The following is a 20817-nucleotide window of genomic DNA, read 5'->3' on the forward strand; positions in this document are numbered from 1 at the left end:
ATGACACTTTACCTTGTAAATACATTTGGGCTTTTCATGTGTTTTGACCGAAGTGTGGAGACTGATTTATTTTCAGATAACTAGGGGTGCCAACTTTCTAATCGCACAAAATCGAACACCCTAGCCCCTACACAGAGGCCTCGCCCCCTTCCCAGCCCCATCCTTGAGGGCCCGTCCCCACTCACTACATTCCCCCTCCCTTGGTGGCTCGCTCTCCCCCACCCTCGCTCACTTTCACTGGACTGGGGCAGAGGGAAGGGATGCGGGAGGGACGAGGGCTCTAACTGGGGGTGTGGGCTTGGGGGGGGGCAGAAATGAAGGGTTCAAGGTGCGAGAGGGGGCTCCGGGCTGGGGCAGGGAGTTGGGGTGCAGGAGGGGGTAAGGGATCTGGCTGGGGGTGTGGCTGGGGTTTGGGGTGCAGGAGGGGGCTCCAGGCTAGGGGGTGGGGCTGAGGGATTTGGAATGTGGGAGGGGGCTGCGGGTTGAGGCGGGGGTTGAGGTATGGGAGGGGGTATGGGCTCTGGGCTGGGGGTGTGGGCTCTGGGCTCTGGGGTGGGGCTGGGGATGAGGGGCTTGGGATGCAGGAGGGGGCTTCATTCTGGGGGGTGGGGCTGAGGGATTCAGAGTGCAGGAGGGGGCTGCAGGTTGAGGCAGAAGTTGGGGTGCAGGAGGCAGTGAGGGCAGGAAGCAGTGGGGAGGATGTGGGAGGTGCCTCTGGGCTAGGGTAGGGGGTTGGGGTGCAGGGGGACTGAGGGCTCTGGGCTGGGGGTGCAGGCTTGGGGCTGGGGTGCAGGAGGGGACTCTGGGTTTTGTGGGGGCTCAGGGCTAGGGCAGGGGATTGGGGCACGGGGGTGGGGAGCGGGCTTATTTCCGGCAGCTCCTGGTCAGTGGCACAATGGGGGCATTAAGGCAGGCTTCCTGCCTGTCCTGGGACTGTGCTGCACTCTGGAAGTGGCCAGCAGCAGTCCAGCTCCTATGTGGAAGTATGCAGGTGGCTCTGCGTGCTGCTATCACCTGCAGGCACCACCCCCTCAGCTCCCATTGACCGGTTCCCAGTCAATGGGAGTGTGTAGTCAGTGCTAGGGGCAGCGGCAGCATGCAGAGCCCTGTGGCCCACCCTGCTTAGGAGTCAGACCTGCTGCTGTCCTCTTCGGGGCGCAGCATGGTGCCAGGACAGGTAGGGACTAGCCTGTCTTAGCCCAGCATCACTGACGACTGGACTTTTAATGGCCTGGTTGGCGGTGCTGACTGGAGGGTCCCTTTTTGACCGGGTGTTCCGGTCGAAACCCGGATACTTGGTCACCCTACAGATAACACTAATGATATTCAGAAAGGGCGACTAGCATCTAACAAGGAGATGATTCTTATCCTTAGGACATTTAAATACTTAAAGATAAAAGTAATTTTGTAGCAGCAAAAGTCTAATCCATAAAATTGAAAAGATCCACAAAATATTTAACTGTCTGGCCAGCTGGTCAGAGTCACAGTATGTTTTCATTATTGTTTCCCTGCATGAATAGGCATATGATTTCAGGGTGTGTACTGCATTGTCAGAATCTTTACCGGCTACTCAGGTTTAATTGCTAATCATAACATGATAGAATGTTGAGTTCTATTCTGTCTTGTGTACCCTATGTGAGGAAAATCCTTTGAATCTGCAGCCTTTAAAGAGTGGTTCAAAATTGCCCCACTACAGGGCATGATTTGGGCCTATGAGTCTATTCGTGTTACTGTATGTAAAAGGCGTTTAGGTAATGAGCTGGCTGTAACAATGCATATAATATGTCTGCTCACAGTTTCATATACATCTTGAATGCTGAGGAGTAGAGGATTTTCCTCTACAATGAAATTAAAATACAAAGGACCAATGAAAAAGGACTAAGAACTCCAAAATGATCTGATTACTTGGTTTACTAAGAATCTTCCCTTTAATGTTTTTTTAAAATTTTTTTCATTCAGTTGAAAAATAATATGTAGAAATATTTTAATTAGAGGGTTATTCTGGGTACCCTTGCTTCTCTGTATAGGTACATTTCATATGTAAAACTCAGATTTATACATGAAGAATCTAAATATTTAATCTATGTATTCATTAGTAGAATAGAATTTGTGTGTTTAAAAATAAAAATTTTATAAATATTGTGGCTAAAAAGTTAAGATTGAGCCTTTTGCCATTCGTCGAACCTTAAAACCTGTTTGGATAATGTATGTGTAGGTGTTAATAACACTTTCATTACTTTCATATTTAATATGCTAATATAAAAGTATTTTTAAAATATAGGGCCAGATTCTCAACTAGTATAAATTGGTGCAGGCCATGGAATTACACTGATTTATATAAGATGGGGATCTGGCCCATGTTTTCTTTTGTTGTTTGCCTATAACACATAAAAAAGCAATAATTAAATCACAGGTAAAGTGTACATGACATGAGATTTATTCTAATAAGCATTAAGTGATAAAAGGCAGTGCCATTTGTGTTATTGTATGTTTAAGGGTGTTATTGGACATGGACCAACTAAATAAAATTCATTGCTGGGAACATATTAATCTAAAATGTAATATATCCTGCAGTGTTTGGACCATGGCAGAAGGGGGAAAACTATAACTTGGGGACCTCACTGGTTGTAAGTTATATGCTTTTACAAATTTGATTTGGGTGTCAATAAACTCAATAAACTCTCTTGTTGAAACTGTTATGGTACTACCAATAATTTGTCTGTGTTTCTGGATATTAGTTTTTGGAAAAAATAATGTAGGAACTTTCAAATGCCTGGGTTATGATTGACTCTACCTTGAAGGAAAAAAAAGACATTAACCTTGAAATTTTCAAAGTGTCTTTTCTCTGTCTTGTTTTGCTCCTACTCAAGCTTTCTGTAGTAAATATCAACTGTAGGCTAAATGCTCATGTGTACTTGGCAAGATTAACATATTTCAGCTACTATTTACAAAGTCAGAATAAACTGTGTTTTTCCTGTTTAATGAAGTTGCTGGAAATTCTGATCTATAGCTTTATTTAAGAAAAAGCTTATTTCCAGTGCTACTTACCTTCAAGAATTTGCTACCAACTCACCATTCACTATCAAAGTTCAGTTTATTAACTTTGCATATCATAATACTTACGATGACCAGTTCACTTACAGCTGTAAGAATCTGCCGATATGTGAACTACACCACTCACAAGCAAAACATGTTAACCTACATCCTGTAGGAAGGCTTCCGTCTTTTGAATGCTGAGATTTTCATATATTCACATGACTCCAGGAGCAGGGGCTCTATGAAACATACCAAATTTTGAGAGACTCCTGGTTTAAAAAAAATATAATTGTAAGAGCTGTCAATGCTGCATAGACCATGTGAGATCAGAGAGAGCACAAAATAACTGCAGCTTTTGTCAAGGCTTGTTTTCACTACAAAGTGTCAGAATCAAATGAGCTCACACAATACTTACTGTGACCAGTGTTAAACAGAACAAATTGTCCTCAATATTGTGTCATGTGACGGTATAATCATGATCAGCTGCTGGTACAATCCTGAATTTGGTTTGGTTTGGACTATGGTGACTACAAATTCATTGTCAGTATTGAATCAGCTAACTTGATTCTTCACAACTTTAAATATAACTTTCTGTGGTGTGGACAAGACCTCAGAAGACCAAGAGGAACAAGATGGGACTCTGTATTTAAATGAATGAGTTTGAGTGAGTTGGGGGATGGGTGTTTTGGGCTGGGTGCTGGTTTGGGTGGTCTGGAAGAACAAGCATGGGATGAGAGTTGGGAATTCCTGTAGTCCCAGTTCTCCAACTGATTTGCTGCATGGCCTTGGGCAGAATCACTTAACCACTCTAGGCTGTAGTGTTCCAATCTGTGAGAAAATACTTCCTTGCAGGGATATTGTGAGGATTAATTGATTGATTTAGTTACCATCTGTACAACACCTTGAAGATAATAGGGCCAAACTAAACTCTCAGTTATCTCTGTGTAAATCCAGAGTAACTTTATTTACTGTAAGGAGAGTATTCTGGATTTACACAGGTGTTGCTGAGAATAGAATTTGTCTTATAAAGTGCTATATACATTCTATTATTCATTGTTTTGTATTTTTTTCCCTGAAGTGGTTTGTTACCTCTGCTCATATAGGTAGGGGCATTAACTTGATGGTATAAGTTTCATCACTTATAAATGGAATAACACAGGGTGGCATGATGTGGGTTGTTAGATAACAGCATTACTTGTGTGGTTGAGGCACACAGTGTATGCCCCGGTCTCGTATTATTCCTTATACATTACTATGCATTATCACATGTAATATCATCTTAATTTTAATCCAGGTAATATATTTGTAGGGGAAAAGGAAACAAAAAAGTTAGTGTTTTAGTTAATCAGCTGGCAGTAAAATTCTGTCTTGATGTAATTCAGAAGTTTTGAGAATGAGATTAAAACGTATCTCCAGTGGGGAACACATGAGTTTGGCATTTGGCAACTGGCATGCCAAAGGGGTAAGGGCTTATCAGATGGGAAAGTTCTGCATGTCCTGATGAAAGCTAAAATGCTGAAGTGGGTGACTTGGTTTCTTTTTCTTTTTCTTTCACTGTATCTGAAATAAAGAAGATTAAAAAAAGGTAATGTGAGTTAGTGTGAGGGGAAAGATGTCATTAATTTTCTCAGTAGTATGCAGATAGTATTTTACAGTAATACTAATGGAATACTGATGGAATGTTGATTTGACCTGCCATCAAGCAATGTGATTTGCATGCAATTTACATATTTTTGCATATTAGTTATGTTAATCACTAGAATTATATAATGCTAGAGTGTTTGGTTAAAAAAAAGCAACTGTAGTAGAGCTTGTTAGCTTGCTCTCACAGTTCCTAACAGAGATCTCCTTTTCAAAGTTTCTTACTTTTCTACCATTTTCTGAAACACTTCATATGAAGTTTTATTATTTTATTTATTAATTTTTTGTTGATAGCAAATGTTATAATGTTACAAAATAGTGTCAGTAATAGTCCATTGTGTTCTTATAATCATAACTTTATGGAAAATTCATCTGGTGAGATGAAATTATCCATGCTTTGTCTGTAGTCAAAGATGTTCATTTTAAAAAGGTTAAGCAAAGTCCCTTTGAATACAATTTCCCTATTGTAATATATATATATATATATATTTATTATATATATAAAATACCACTTTTTCCTCTCCCCCCACAACACATTTTAAAAGTTGTAATTTGGCATGAAAGTAAATGGCTGGATCTGAATAGTTGAGAATGAATTTAAAAAGTCTATTATGAATGTGTAGTAGAAAATGTTAGTAAACCTGCTGACTTGAGTTGGGCGCTGGCATAACATAGAGTGCAGGACTTCCAGGATAAAGAATATGTCTGATGGGGGAGCTTCTAGCAGTGTAAAGTGCCATAACTTCCACCCAGACAGGTAAATCCATGGAAGTTGCGGGAGGCAAGTTTGTTTGCTGATTTTGGATAGTATCTGCTGCTCATGAGACGCTGGAGGTTGCTATGCAGCCAAATTCTGTCCTGTAATCCATATACACAACTCCCTCAGAAGGCTACTAAGGCTTAAAGTTAAGTGTGAGCATAAGTGTTTGTATCATCGGGGCTTCTGTTACTAGATATTACAGTGATAAGTGTTTTACAACAGTCTTCGACAGAAGGAACTGACCTCTGTATTTCCCTTGAAAGCAAAACACAGATCTGAGAAGGGTGACATGCAAGGCTGTTTCGATATGCTGTGCCTACTGCTAGTCTGTTTCCGAGTGCAAAAAGTGATAACTGCATATTTTTAAATGTGATGACCTGTGCACGCAGGGGGTACATGTACCACTCTCAATGCTTTTGTGTCTCTGAAGTACTCATATTATTACCTGCTAAAATCACTAGTTTTTATTAAAAAGAAAAATACTTCTATTTTTTTAAAGGCAGAAATAAGCGGAGTAATGAGGTGATATGAGCTAATGTCAATCTTTTTCAGTTAAGACTATACACTAGACATGGAAGGAGAGTTGAGTAGAACAATAAACTTTCCTTCACTCTGCAATAGGCTAATGAATCCTGGCTTTTTCTCCACTTGGTCAGAGGTTTATTTGAAGTTCATGCTGCACAGATGGGAAATAGTTTGAAAGCACAGATGGAATGTATGGAAGAGAAAGTTCATTGGCAGAACTTCTGTATTTGAGTGGGGGAGAAGAATAAAAGAACAGAAATATTGATATCCAACTGGTTATTATACAAAATATCCCAGACTCTTCTTGTGTAGGAGCTGAGGATAAACAACAAATATTTTAAAAGTTAATCCAGAATTGGCAGCTTCACCACTATTATATTAGATCAGAAATGCCTTCCAAAATGGATTTAAAATGCAAATATCATCTTCAAGTTCAACCCTCTACAAGACTTCCCATTTGTTCTGTGCAAGGAATGGCCTGAATCAGGGGCACCAGAAGCTCCCTAGAAGTGGGGGAGCCATCAGCCCCCAAACCATGGCCTTGCCCCCGACTCTGCCCCTGCACCCCAAGGCTCCACCCTCGCTCTGCCTCTTCCCTGCCCCTCACTCTGCCTCTTCCCTCCCAAGGTCCCATCTCACCTTTAAGGTAGGTGGGGCCATGGCCCTCTGGCTTTCCCTGTTCCAGCACTCCTGGCCTGAGTGGATGGAACACTTCATCAGATTCGTAACCACCGTGAAGCTTAAAGCAGACAGTGGCGAAATACAGGTCAGCTCATTAATTTATCCAATGGGAACAAAACTGAAAATATTTACAAATCATTTACATTCACCCAGGAAAGAGATAAGAATATCTGCGCTATCACTCTTAAGAAGTTTCATTATATGCCAGCAGCTATGATCTTATGGGGGCGCTATACGAGTTACATGGAAAAGACCAGAGGCATGTACCACATTGTTCCAGGTGGCTTGTGGAACCTAAGACCAGATGTACTCCAATACAGAGAGAAAGTTTTGGTGAGCATAAGGGTGTTCAAGAGGTGCACAAGTTAACTGCAGTGGCCTGATAATGTCAAACAAATGACACAAGCCACTCATATAATTCATAAACAATAAAGGCTACACAAGCGACCCTTAATATGACAGAGATTGCTCGTGTGTTCCAAGAGAATTAACCCTATTGCACTAACCTAATGGGGCTGCAAGACGTAGGAGCTCTTAATGTAATTTACCATCAATGGGAAAATGTGCTCTTGATAGAAAGAGCTCGAGACAAAGTGTGAGAACCGCCAAGGATCTCTATGGTCTATAGAACCGAGGAGGGGGAGGAGTAAAGTAGGAGTTGAAAAGGTTGCTTATCAATAGCTGCTGTTCTTCTAATTTGTTTCCTCTATAAATGAACACTGTGGTTTTTTTTGTTTTGGTTTGGTTTTTTTGCATTTATTTAGAAGCTTTGATAATTTTCTGCTGTCAATATAGAGGAACTGAGGCATGGTTAAGGTGTGGGGTCTTCTGTACCCTCCATTCCAGGAAAGTGAAGTTGAGGAGCATGCACATGCACCCCCTAATAGCTTTACTGTTAGAATGGTTCTGCTAAACAAGGCATAGAAGTCCTACAATGCAAATCTGTAGAGACCATATATTTAGAGAACAGATACTGGCAAGAACCCTCCTTTAGTGGAAATTGACTGATCTAATTTCTCCCAGAATTTGTCATTAATAGTATTAGACAGAACTACCATGCTTTGGTGCTAATAAGGAAATACCTAAGGTAATATCTTAGGGAGGGAACAGATTCCCTGACTTGGTTGCTACCAGTATAGTGCACATGGGTGCTCTTCCTCCTTTTCTTAACAGGAAGTTTGGCAAACGATGATGTCCATTTACAGCTGGCTCCTTCTTGCCAGCCAAACCACATCTCCTTCTTTTTCTTCCCAATTCTTCTTCTTCCTTGCAGAAGAGCAGATCGTCATCAGCAATTCCTCCCATTCTTGGCTTTTCACTGCAGATTTGAGATATTCCCCAAAAGGAAAAGAAGCAGTATATACAGTGCAGGTCTCCAATGTGGGACCCTTTCTGTTCCCACTGTGACACTGCCCCAGGCTGGGAAGCTTTTGGAAACACAGCAAAGTACCAGGCTGCTTATCCATCACTACCAGCCAGTGCAGCCTTAGAGATGCCAGAAGCCTAAGGCAAAACCTCCTCCAATCCTGAATTTCCGCCTTCAGATCTGTCTTTTGTCCAGGAAAGTGCACTCTAAAAGACTAGGTGTTCATTCAGGAAAAGGAACCATGGGGAAAACTATTAATAGATGGTTGTGATGGGATCCTGGGATGCAGCCTGGGACTGTAGGACTTCTCTGCTGCCTGGGCTGTCTCTCACAATGCCTTGCTAGTGACCAGCAGCAAACCCCTCGAGGCACTGTGATCGTTCAGCACAACAGCATGTGAAGCCCCCCACACCCAACTAGATTGCATGAATGCTCCCAGAGCCACTCATGAATCACACAGGGAAAGGCACCAAAGCCAAATCCCCTCAGCTCCCAGCACTGTACCTCAGGAATATACCGTCTTGCACTGCTCAAGATGAGCTGTGGAAATTTATCAATTGGTTCACCACTTCATCAATGGAAAGAGGATATACACCAGCCTTTGCAAAACCTGAGCAGATTTGCCACACACTTCATACAAACTCACTGGTAAAGATAAACGAATTTATTGACTACAAAAGATAGATTTTAAGTGATATTAAGTGACAGGCAAAAAGTCAGAGTTTAGTTACCAAAATAAATAAAATATAAGCACGCAGTCTAAACTCTCAACCCTATTAGACTGGGCAACATCTAGACTAAGCAGTTTTTCTCACCCCCACAGCACATTGCAGTTCATAGTACACAGATTTGACCCTTGAAATCTGAGCCAGTCCCCTCAGTTGGAGTCTTCAGAGTGTCCTTGTTGCCTGCAGCGTAGGTGGGTGAAGGAGAAAGGCCCAGCATGTGCCCACTATGTCTGTTTTATACCCTCAGTCCATGGGCTTGGAAAACACAAGTCCAAGCATGTCTGGGTGCATTGCTGAGTCTCCAGGCAAGGTTAAGCAATTTCCCTGGCGTGGCCTCATGCAGGTGAGTCATTGCATTGGAAAATGGTTATTGATGGGTTGATTGACACCCCTCCTGGGTGTTGGTTACTTTCCTTGCTGTTGCCTTTGGGGAACTAATATCTGGCTGATTCCCCAACTTACAGCATGTTTTAGTGACCACCATACAACACAATTCTCATAACTTCACATGCATTTATGATATACATATATGAATAGAGAAATGACTTTCAACAGATCATAACCTTTCCCCAATACCTTATAAGGCATGCTTTATACATAACATCACAATTATATAAAAATGAGGAATATGTCAGTTCCAGGAGTCTCTCTCAAGGTATAGAATGTCACAATGGTCTTGACACAGGTTCAATAGGAAGATAAAAATCTTCTGCAGGAGATCTGTGTGACGGGTTGGGTCACAGAAAACCACTTGGGAACTGCCAACTGATGTGCTGAGACTACCCCTGAGCCTGTTTCCCCTGGCAGCTTGGGACTTCAGTGCCTCACCTGGTCTGAGCCAGACATGCTAGCCTGCTGCAAACCCGGACCCAGGTCTGAACCACATCCCCTAAAAGCTGCAGGCTTAACTGAAAACAGCTTAAGAAGTGTTCCTGTCTTCAACACTCAGATGCCCAACTCCCAATGGGGTCCAAAACCCCAAATAAACCTGTTTTACTCTGTATAAAGTTTATACAGAGTAAACTCATAAATTGTTCACCCTCTACAACTCTGATAGAGAGATATGCACAGCTGTTTGCCCCCCCAGGTATTAATATATATTCTGGGTTAATTAATAAGTAAAAAATGATTTTATTAAATACAAGAAGTAGGATTTAAGTGGTTCCAAGTAATAACAGACAGAACAAAGTGAATTACCAAGTAAAATAAAATAAAATAAAACACACAAGTCTAAGCCTAATACAGTAAGAAAGTGATTTCAGATGAAATCTCATCGTCAGAGATGTTCCAGTAAGCTTCTTTTACAGACTAGGCTCCTTCTAATCTGGGTCCAGCAATCTCTCACACCCCCGTGGTTACTGTCCTTTGTTCCAATTTCTTTCAGGTATCCTTTGGGGGTAGAGAGGTTATCTCTTGAGCCAGCTGAAGACAAAATGGAGGGGGTCTCCCAGGGGCTTAAATAGACTTTCTCTTGTGAGAGGAGACCCCCTCCTCTCTCTTATCCAGAATTCAGCTTCAAGATGGAGTTTTGCAGTCACATGGGCAAGTCACATGTCCATGCATGACTGAGTTCCTTACCAGCAGGTCACATTCCTGGGAAAGCTCAGATGTGGATTGGCATCTCCATGTTCATTGTTGGCTTAAGTGTTTCTTGACTGGGCACTTACTTAAAGAATCGTCTTTTCTCAGGAAGCTGACCAATTACCTCACTGGGGCTACTTAAAATTAAACAAGTACATAGCCAATATTCATAACTTAGAATACAAAAATGATACATGCATATAAAAAGGATGAATATATTCAGTAGATCATAACCTTTACAGAGATATGTTACATGGCATATGTAGCATAAAACATTCCAGTTATGTCATATATACATTCATAAGCATATTCCCATAAAGTATTATGGGGTGCAACTTAACACCCTCCTCCTGAACTTACTGCCAGAGACTTGGACACTGTCCACAGCAGAGGCAGCACTTGTAAAATCCCCGTTTGTCTTTGGTCACACTCCCTTTTAGTACCTTTAAACCATATGATGTCATTCATAAGTGTTCTAGCAAGTTTTGGGGTTCCTGGTCCCTGGATGCCTGAGAACAGGTTGGGGTGTAGTATTGGATGTAGGTCAGGATGTGGTGTCTATTCCATAGAAGTTTAGCTTAATTTGTCTTACTACTTGTCTTCTGTTGCTGAAGAGCCCTAAAAATATTGGGCAGGAGAGTATGAAAAGGTCATTTGATTGCCATAAATTGTCATAGGAGGTCTTGGTTTGCCAAGCTCCTATACCTGCCACTTGGCAGCAGAATGACTGCTCATTCACCGAGAGTTGTCAATAACATCCACGTGTCCCTCAGTATTTGGAACAGCTCAGTCTATCACTCTGGCTTATGGATGGAGCCAGAAAGCATCATCACAAATTCTTTGCTTTTTCAGCCTGCACCCTCTAAAAGTCAGGCTGATAGACTGTGAAATTAAAGAACCTCAATAGTCTACTGCAAGGGGCAGACAGCTCACTGGTGTGATCATTTAGAAATGCACAAGAAACGCAGTTACGAGCAAGTCTAAGCTCTTTTTACAGGATGGATTTGATATCTCTTTCCTATAGTTCCCTGAAGGTCCATGACTCTGCTCTTTTAGCTTTAAAAAGTAAAAAAAAGAAGGTTCCTCTGTTGGCTCACACTCCATTTTCCAAAACATTTTTCTGAGACTAGCGTGGAGATCCCCTGTAACTCCTGGAGTCTCAATGTGCTTCTGAATGCCTTGTATTCTTTTTGATCTATTTTCTTTCCTCTCCTTTTTTCTCTCTGTCCTGGACAGTAACCTTCCTACGGCTTCTGCTAAAAGGCAGAGGGAGTTAGACACATTGTTCTGTCTCTCCCATGTCCTGATAATCCATCAGGATAAAGGATACTGCTCTTCTGTCCCAGTTTCATCCCTGAAGTCCTGTCCCCTTTTCTTCTTGAGCCAGGATGCAGTCTTTCCCCAGCTTCCCTCTTAATCATAACACAGAAAAAGAAAAGCGTTGCATGGGCTTGACATGCCCTTAAAACCCCTTATTTGGAGCAACATATTTAAAAATCATAAACCTAATTAATTCTCTTTGGGGATAAGCAGCAAGGGCCCTGGCTTCTTATTTGTGATAGCCAAATAAACAAAACTATGTATAACAGAAGCATACAAACTGGTTGGCCTTCCTTGCCCTGTTAATATAAAAGCCATTTCAACTACATGGACTTCAGCCTCTCAGGCTGAAAAAGGGAGAGGCTTCAGTTGAAGAACCATGCAAAGCTTCCATTTGGGAGCTTTAAACACTATTATTTCCGTGTGCTTTCCTCTGCTAACATGCCCTCTGAGCAGTATGTTCCCCAGGCAGTATGTTCACGAGTTCCCCGTAGCTTCATGGGTCTTTGCCCTTTCTTCCTATGTCTGTCAAAGGATACATAAAATAAAGCACTCTGTATTTTCTTGCATCAAGCCATGTTTATTTTGAGGTCTGCTTAGCCTGGTGCACTTGCTTTTTCTTACCCACTAGTTTTCTTCTCTGGGGAACACTGGAGATTCCATTTGACCTATACTGGTGGCAGTCTGGGCACATATGGGACATTTTTTTTTACCTGGTTAACGCCTTTCTCTGCTCTAGTTTTTCCTGTATAAACATTTGCCCTTTAGTGAGTCAGATTATTGGAATCACGCACGTTGTGTTTGGTGGCTTTACTCATGCACAATTAAATTTCCATTCTGTAAATCCTTGAAGTGCAGTGACAAAAGAGGGGGTGTGGTGAGGCTGATGAGGGATCCCAAACTGGAAATTGCCCTTTATTGCTGATCTGTGCGTCAATAAGAGAATGAGAGCTGCCATTTGTCTAGTACTGGTGGAAGTGGAACACAGGAATTACTGAATCAGAAATTCTCCTTTAATCACTCCAAACTTTAAAACAAATAATTTCCTCTTTTGAAGAGAACAAGGAATTGGTAAAACGATTTTTTTTACCTGGTTAACGCCTTTCTGTACTCTAGTTTTGAGTTAAAACAATTATTCAAATACGTACAGCATATTAATATGATCAGATGTCAGTGGAGCAGTTTATTTAAAAAAAAACCAATTAAACACACGCAACCCCCCCATTTTTCTTCAGAAACAAAAAGCACAGAGAACTTTTCTCTGAAGGTCACATTCAATAAAATCTCTGCCTGTGTTTAGCCCTGGCAAGCCCTGGAAAATTGATTTTTCTGTCCGTTTCTAATACAGGCAGCTAAGGCTTGTGCTGTCTTCTGTGGCAAGGAAGTGGCTGGAGTTACTCGACACACTGTACATACCCCAAACTTTCACAAAATGTTTTATTTCTGGCCTTATTCTCAAAGGGACAATAGATAGACAGGTTTAGGATTCTTATAAAAAATTCAACTTAGTAAATGGCTTTCCCACTAATTCTGTAGTTACAATACTTTCAAATATGAATAAATTCTAAAGAGAATTTCTGATTTTTGATGCATATGAAAAATGAGTATTTCTGAAACATCAAATTGTAATACCAATTTATATATCTGTATAATTTAATTAGTTAGATATTATATTTCCAGTACTACCAAAAATGATGATGATTGTAGATAGGATGGTCAAACAAACCATGTTCAGAGTCAGACTCTTTTAGTCCAGCTCCAAAACCTATCTGGTATGGGTTTGAAATTTTCTGTTTGTATGAAAATTGGCATTGGCAAAGTGAAATCTATAACTGCTTTGAGCTGGAGGTTGGACTAGATGGCCTTCTGAGGTCTCTTCCAACCCTAATCTTCTATGATTCTATGAACTCAGTTAACAAAACTGTAATTTTCTAATAATAATTTGATAGTTGTAAATGCTTAAAGGAAACCTAGACCATTAAATTATTAATGCTATACACATAGCAGTCAAACAAAAGCTTTGAAATAATTTTTTCTTCCTATATTTAAAAAAAATAATTGTTTAATGAAATGTGGTGCTTTGAATTCAGCCAGATCTTTTTAAAGTGTGTGTCATTTTCAGGAAATTTAGTTGCAAACTTAAGTACAGATAAAAACACCGGAATATTTTTTGTCTCATGTCTCTGTGACGGGGTGTATCAACCCCGCACTAGGCAAGCTGGGGTTAACCATTCACTTTGGGTCCAAGAGGCCACACCCCTTTCCTCTGCTGCGCATGCTCCAGGTGGAGGGAGCAGATAAAAAGAAGCTGGTCAACTCAGTCTGGGCTGGATGATGGATATGTGCTGCCAGCTTCTGCTGAAGAACGGTCAGCCCTCCAGACTGGTGAGGTGCGTGTCCCTGACTATGTTATGGAGAACACACCAGCTGTGGAGACTGACAGGGATGCCAAGCCACTGTCCGGAGAAGACAGGCCCGAGTGGATTTAAGGATAGGAAATGACCTAGGGAATGTACTGGGAGCTGATACTTGAATCCTGAACAGGGAGGCTGCTGGCTCCACAGGGCCCTGGTTGGAACACGGTGGAGTAGGGTAGGACCGGGTTCCCATACTTTCCACTCTGTGCTGGCAGGCGGGCATTATTACTGGAGACCCTAACTATAGACTGTTTGTTTGCTTTGCCATGCCCAAGGGACCGAAACCTGTTTGCTATTGTTTAACCCACCCAGAAGATGAGGGAGTACAGACTGTTTGTTGGCTGTGACGCGCCCAGAGGGCTGGAGTACCTGATTGTGTTTGTCTGGCCCAGCTGGGAGCCTTGATGACTCTGTGACAGGGTGTATCAACCCTGCACTGGGCAAGTGGCGGCACCCCTCTCCCTCTCCCACCCCGGAACATGCAGGGCCCTGTGACAGTCTCTTTCCTCTTAATTCATTGTTGTAGGATGAAGGGTAGTATTGTGGTGCCACTATATGGACTATATTAGTAGAAGCATTGCCAGCAGATTGAGGGAAGTGATTATTCCCCTCTATTCAGCACTGGTGAGATCACACCTGGAGTATTGCGTCCAGTTTTGGTCCTCCCACTACAGAAGGGATGTGGACAAATTGGAGAGAGTCCAGCGGAGGGCAACAAAAATGATTAGGGGCACATGACTTACGAGGAGAGTCTGAGAGAACTGGGGTTATTTAGTTTGCAGAAGAGAAGAATGAGGGGGGATTTGATAGCAGCCTTCAACTACCTGAAGGAGGGTTCCAAAGAGGTTGGAGCTCGGCTGTTCTCAGTGGTGGCAGATGACAGAACAAGAAGCAATGGTCTCAAGTTGCAGTGGGGGAGGTCTAGGTTGGATATTAGGAAACACTGTTTCACTAGGAGGGTGGTGAAGCACTGGAATGGGTTACCTAGGGAGGTGGTGGAATCTCCTTCCTTAGAGGTTTTTAAACCCCGGCTTGACAAACCCCTGGCTGGGGTGATTTAGTTACTTTGAGCAGGGGATTGGACTAGATGACCTCCTGAGGTCTCTTCCAACCCTAATATTCTATGATTCTATGAAAGCAAGAAGGTAAAGAATTCTGAAACCTCTGCCTCTGGATTATATCAGCCTCACCCAAACTTCTTCCTCCAGGTTTCTTTGCTTCTTCACTTTGGGAAGCATGGAAACTTTGCCTCAGACTCCCTCCCTTATCCTATCTCTGTGTCTTGCAGGGATACCAAAGAAAAAAAGGAGATAAGAATTAAGAGATAAGATTAAGGACAGAAATAAGAAGCCTAAGGACTGTACTTCAGGCCAGAGGGTGAATGTGGAAATCAGAAGTCCTAGATCCTCCAATTATCTTTGTGCTGCATTTGTCCTCTCACAGTAGAGGGATCCCTGCAGTGCTGTCTGTGGCATACTGACCACAGCACTCCCCTGTTAGCTTCTGCATCTGTGGTCTCCCTTACTGCAGCTCCTTTATTTGTAGCAGGTCCCTCTCTAATGCCATTCAGTGCCTTCTAACTGCCTGCTGAGCCACCCTTAAAGACAAAAGACTGTCCTGTCACATACTCACTCCTACACAAACAAGATATTCTCTGTGAAATTGCATATGTCTGCTCTCCAGGTGGTCAGTTCATACAGGCAAGAATAGAGCATTTGTCAGCTAACTGCTTTTATCTGTGGCATGTCCTCTACTAGCTATGGGAAAGTCCAGGTAATAAATTTTTGCAATATCACAGCGACTTGTATATTGTCAGAGAACTTTGCAATAAGCTAGCCCTTAAACACAATGGTGAGGCAGCAAAGTCTTGTTCACATTTACTAGAGAAGGAGGCTGAGGCACTGGGAGGTGATGTAACCCTAGAACCTGCTTTGCAAGGGAGTCATTTCTCCAGTCCAGGAGAAATTTGGCCTGCGATATTATTCTTGTGCTCAAGAATTCAGAAGGATTTTAGCCTCTCTTTGTTTTGTGGTTATTAAACCCAGCATATCTGCAGTGGGGGTTGCAGACGGAAACTCCCAGTTCTTCTCTGGGTGCTGGTCCTTATATGCATTCCACACATAGGTACGCATGTGCGCCATGTGCCTGGAAATTCTAACAAGCAGTGTCCATCGGCCCGCACTTGCGCACTAAGTCTCCTCCTGCTCCAGAGCGACGATATAAGAAGCAGTGCGGGCAAATGCCTCCCCAGATCCTCCTTACTGCTGTATGGAGTTGGAATCCCTGTGTCCAGATTTCTCCTGCTATTTCTCTTTTATAGCCTGCAAACAGATATTGCAAATAATTTCACATTAGTATAGTTAGAGGTTTTTATAATATAATTTGTTCTTCTTCCCCATAGTGGGGAGGCCCACCCATGGTCTGGGACTATGCCCAGAGACCCGTGGTTCAAGAACTGAATCTCTTGCCCTCACTCCTTCTCTGTGAGTGATGAACACTGAAGCTGCCTCTACTGTTTAAGTGACATGCAAATCTCTGGAAAGTCCAGCATCTGTCACTCATTTCCTCCATGAACACATGGAGCTCATGAGCTTCAATTGAGGAAACCCCTTGTGGAGAAGACTGAGGTCTCACTGAGCCAGGGAGACTTCCCTATATATTGGCTCCAATAGATAAGCAGCACTCCCCCGAGTATGAACTTGGGAGTGGAGCCTACAGCTGCTAAGACCAAGGACTTTTCATGCAAGGCTTCCCATGAGAGTAGGGTGCACTCTTATGGTCACAAGGACAGATGCCCATCTAGATGTTGTCATAAAAGATGAGATCCATCCCCAATGCTGCCCAGCTTAGAGGAGCCTGCATGTGTGGATCCTATGATTCAGGACTGCTGAAAGCCCCCAGGGAGTAGGGTAAAGTGTGAAACAAAAAGGATCCATTGGTCCCATAAGTGCCTCCAACTCCAAAGCACAAGGATCAACATCTGATGGCTCCATTCAAGAGTGCAAGACAGGACTCTTCAGTGGTACCGGTCCCTGCTTAGAAGGACTGCCTTATTGCAACCTCTTGGGGCACATTGGAATAGACAGTCCTGATCACTAGCACACCCTAAGCACGGGGATGTACAGCCACTTACACTTCACTGGTGGATATCTTCCTATCTTACCCTCATCTCCGTCTCTTCTCTGACCTGGTCCTCCTGAGGGACTTTGCCAGATTGGAAAATGAAAGTTCTTTGGTGAATCAGGAACCATCTTCTTTTCAGCCTTCAGGGAGGAGGGTCCACCCGCCGATGCTGATGGATCCACCAGTGGAGAGAAAGCAACTTTCAGGCTCAGATGAGTTGTACACTCCAGATGGTCCCTCACCTCTTTATAGAGAATTTAGCTCTGACAGACAGTTGAGGAGATCTGGATGCCTTTGTCCCAGTTATGGTTTTCCCAGGGACTGCTGGTACCTGATTCTGTGCAGTCCCCCTCAGCCAGTTGATCCCTCCTTTTGGCCCTACTAGGGCCCATTGTACCCCTTTGGCAGATATGTCCATGAATCTTACCAGACCTCTCCTACTCGGCATTTGCTGGATCTGTTGGAGTATAAAAAGGAGAATATTGATCTGAATCCACAGTTACTGACTGAAATCTCATCATCTCTGGATGAAGCAGTCAAATCATCCTCACCATCTCTGCTGGATGACTACGGATAGTACCAGGAGCTACGCAAAGGATAGCAATGACCTTTAGATTCCACTGAAGGAAGTCCAGAATTCTGAACACTGGCACCTGGATATTCTGCAGCCTATTGGTCCAAGCAAAGTCATGCTCCTAGTTAATGAGACCATCATCGAGGCAGCTGGAGTGGTCTGACCCAATCCAGCCTCTTATGCCCCTAGACCCAAAGGGCCTGAGACACTCTATTTCATCCCCACCAAATTTCTTTTCTCCCATCCAGTGCACAACTCATTGGTGGTATAAGCAGCCAGAGAGAGAACAAGGTCACAATATCTCAAGATGACACCAGTTGACAATGGCTCAAAGAGGTTGGACCTTTTGGTAAGAGATTTTGTCCTCTACAAATCTGCAATTCCATATTGTTAAAAATCAGGCCTTGTTAGAGAAATATGATTTTAACAATTATTCCAGGCTGGCAGCTTTTAAAGACAAGCTTCCCCATGGGGACAGAGCCCAATTTCAACCCTTCACTGAGGAAGGCAAACTAGTGGCAAAAACATCCCTACAAGCTGCTGTGGGTGCTGTGGATGCAGCACATAGAAGCCTGGTCACTGGCATAGTTCTGCGGTATGAATCAGACTTCACACTTTGGGGTTTTCCAGGGAGGTACAGAACACCACACAGGACCTGCCTTTTCATAAGTCAACTTGCTTAATAAGAAAACTAAGTTGAAAAGATTCTAGATGTACCTCCATTCCCTAGGAATTTACACCCCAGCCTCAAAGAGAAAACATCACAGGCAGGCATATAGGCCAAAGCCACCTCCTCCACAAACATTCTACCACCAGCATTCAGCCAAGCCTCTGCAAAAATGACTTTGATTTTCAGCACCCTCTACTACCACAACCTCTACCCCTATCCAGCAACCTGCTAAAGGCTACTTTTGATGCTTCAGTCAAGAACTGTTCACCATTCTTGATGCTACCCACTTCTACCTCCTGTATCTTTTGGTCTGTCTTTCACTTTTCACCCACAATTGGGACTCTATCATGAGAGACAATTGGGTTTTAGAAATTATCCATCAGGGTTACTCCATCAAATTTATCTCCTTTCCTCCCCACAGACTCCCTTCCCAGTCCTGCTGCAGGGATCACTCTCAAGAGGTGATTCTTTGCTTGGAAATGGACTCTCTCTTGTTCAACAGAATGAGTGTCATCTCAAGGGAGAGACTTCTATTTCCCTTATTTCTTAGTCCCCCAAAAAGATGGAGTGTGGATATTCATTTTGGACCTTCAACAACTGAACATCTTTATTCAAAAGTCAAAATTCAGGATGCTGCACAAGTATCAATAATCCCCTCCCTACAGGAGGGAATATGTTTTGCTGCTCTTGATATGAAGAATGCTTATTTTCATGTAGCTATTCATTCATCCCACAGAAAGTTCCTTTGGTTTCTATTAGATCAGGAGCACTTCCAGTTCAGAGTCCTTCCCTTTGAACTGGCAAGAGCAGCCAGAGTATTCACAAAGTTTTCTCTTGGCAGCCCACATGAGATGTTAAGGTTACCCAGTTTTCCCGTATCTGGTCTATTGGTTTCTAGGTCGCTCCAGTCATGAGATCAAGTTAGTGACCTTGTTCCTGATCCATCTTTCAGGAATGCTGGGTGTCTGCATGAACAGAGAAAAGTCTGTTTTTTACCCCCGCATGGACAGTAAACTTTATTGGAGGCACGCTGGACTCCATTTCACCAAGAACTTTCCTCCTCACAGAAAGATTCCAGTTAATAAACAATCTGATAGCATGGATTACCCACAGATCAAACTACAGTCAGAGTATGTCCTTTTCTTGTAGGCCATGTGAATTTGTGTGACACCATTCACCAGGCTTCATCTACAGGCCTGGCTTCAGACAGCCGACTCACGAGACAAGGACCATATGAACAACAGAGTGACCATTCCTGCCAGGTCACTGCCTCTCTTTCCTGGTGGTCAAACCTGGAACAAGTGAGAGTAGGCCTCCCTTTCAGCATTACCACTCCCAGTGCCACCATTGTAATGGACGCATTCCTTCTGGGTTGGGGTGTTCACCTGAACAACCACACTGTACAGGGTACCTGGGCCCAATGGGAGGCCAGATTGAACATTGACCTGCTGGAACTGAGAGCAGTCCACCTGGCATGCAGGGCTTTTCTCCCACTCATACATTCTCTCCATGACCAAGTAATGATGGACAATGTCATCACAGTCTTTTATATAAAGCAACAAGATGGAGCAAGATCCTGTCTTCTCTGCCTCGAAGCTGTCAGGCTTTGGAATTGGTGTGTCAGAAACGACATTGCTATCCAAGCCACATACCTTCCAGGTGTTCAAAATTACCTAGCAGGCAACCCAAGCAGGCACTTCTCTGCAAGCCATAAGTGGGAAATACAGAGCTCTGTCCTGAGCGAGATATTCACTGAGTAGGGAACACTCTCCTGTTCGTCTGGGACATGAAAACTTTCCCTGTACTGCTCCAGAGCGGCTATGGGCCATGACTCCCAGGATGGAGACTCATGGACATACCAAGTCAGATATGTTTTTCTGCCCATTTCCCTGCTATTACAGGTCTTGAGAAAGATCCATCATAACAGAGCCAGAGTCATTCTCCTGGCACCCAACTGGCCCAGGCAGTTTTGGTTCTCGGAGCTTCTTAGACTGTCATTCCATCCTCCTGTCAAGATCTTTCCCTTCCCAGATCCCCTAATTTAGGAAGACAGCAAAATAAGGCACCCCAATCCAGACCCTCTTTACCTCATGACCTGGTGTATTGATCAGACCTACATGCTGTTATTCAGCAGTTGTCCAAGGCATTCTTAGTCAGAGTAGGAAAGATTAAACTAAGAGCTGCTACCTAGCTAAATGGAGATATTTCTCTGTCTGGGCACAGCATTATCAGTCTTCTTCAGAATCTGCAGATATTCCAGTCATTTTAGATGATCTCCTATAATTAAAAAATCTCAGATATTTCAATTAATCAACTGTGGGTCCATCTCACAGTACCTTCCTCCACTACGTGTGTGCTCCATTTTCACTTGCCAAACAACAGTTAGATTCATGAA

The sequence above is a fragment of the Eretmochelys imbricata genome, chromosome 1, assembly GCF_965152235.1.
Source record: "Eretmochelys imbricata isolate rEreImb1 chromosome 1, rEreImb1.hap1, whole genome shotgun sequence".
Taxonomy (NCBI): domain Eukaryota; kingdom Metazoa; phylum Chordata; order Testudines; family Cheloniidae; genus Eretmochelys; species Eretmochelys imbricata.